Genomic DNA, 1461 nt, shown 5'->3' on the forward strand with positions numbered 1-1461 from the left:
AAACAGAGACGAAGGAAGACTCTAGGAGGGGATGCATTTCTTTTATACGTAAATAAACACACAAACACACACACACACACACACACACACACACACACACACACACACACACACACACACACACACACACACACACACAATAAATGGTTCAGAATTATTTCCTGAGAATTAGTTCGACAATGCAGGGGATAGAAGGATAGATATACCTGACACTGCAGGAGATGGAAGGTTAGGCAGGATACTCGACTCTGCAAGAGATGAATGGGTTGATAGGATGCTTGGCACTGCAGCGGGTGAAATAATAGATATGCCCGATAATGCACGAGATGGAAGGATAGGTAGGATGCTCGACGCTGCAGCAGATGGAAGGATAGGTAGGATCCTCGATACTGCAGGAGAGAAAAGGACTTATAGAATGCTTGACACTGCAAGAGATGGAAAGACAGGCAAGATGCTCGACACCGCCAGAGGTGAAAAAGTTGGCAGGATGCCTAAGATAGGGCACAAGTTTACTTAGACTTGGGTTCATTTCTTTTCTATTATTTATTTCCAGTGTCCGCAGACGTAGGCACACAAACATCTTCATAACATGTGTATTACTGAGTGCAGTTATGACTGAAATCGATCAAGTGTAATGAAGACTTGTAAATATTTCAGTAAACCTTCTGGAAGTATTAAACCGAAAATTTGAGGTGCTGTATATTTCGACCATCACTGAGAATATCTTAAGGTGATATAGAGATGAATAGAGGGCATGTATATATAGGAAAACATAAATGTATGTATCTTGGTAGATGCATACATTTATGTTTTGCATCTGAGGCAGAACATCAGATGCTTGATCTGAGTTGTAGGTGAGTTGCTTGATCCAAGATAAAATTATTGTGCATAGAAATTTTCGATATACGAGACACTTGTGTAACATTTGGGTATCTTTATTTTGGAATCTTTTATCAAGATAGATGGACTGAACACATCGACTCCAGGTTGAGGGACTGATTACCTCAAACTCCTCATCTTCCACCTTTCTCCGCATTCGACTGAAGAAGTCACTGAAGAAGCTAATTGTCTAATTATCAGCTTGACGGTTTTCTAAACCATTTATTCACACAGAAATTTTCATATCCTGGTGGGATGTGCAATGTTTTTTAGTCCGAGATTTTGATTAAGGCGAAGTACTGGAATGTGCTATCTTAGTGCGCATTTAGGAATCCCATCCGACCAACACTGACTCTGGGAAATATTAACATCAGAAATAGAGTTACTGCTGAATTTAGGGCTCCTCATAATGCATCCAAATTCCTGCCTGCTAAATTAATTTTTAAAAAGAAAAAGTTGGTGGCGACACAGTCTCGTAATACGTGAAGGGCAAATTTTACTACAAGAGTTTTTACTTTACTTAAGAAAAATGACAATGTCCTTGTTATGAAATCTGATAAAGAAAATATCGAAAGCCAGATT

At 39.2% G+C, this 1461-nt stretch overlaps 1 long non-coding RNA gene across 1 annotated transcript in view; it reads right to left on the reverse strand.

The window, feature by feature from the left end:
• Window positions 1-210: 210 nt before the first annotated feature.
• Window positions 211-1461, reverse strand: part of LOC138854593 (uncharacterized) — a 263429-nt gene continuing 262178 nt past the window's right edge. The window contains exon 3 of the long non-coding RNA XR_011393773.1: window positions 211-389. This is a non-coding gene — a long non-coding RNA (uncharacterized lncRNA). The remainder of the gene's footprint in view (window positions 390-1461) is intronic.

The sequence above is a fragment of the Cherax quadricarinatus genome, chromosome 64 (assembly GCF_038502225.1).
Source record: "Cherax quadricarinatus isolate ZL_2023a chromosome 64, ASM3850222v1, whole genome shotgun sequence".
NCBI lineage: Eukaryota > Metazoa > Arthropoda > Malacostraca > Decapoda > Parastacidae > Cherax > Cherax quadricarinatus.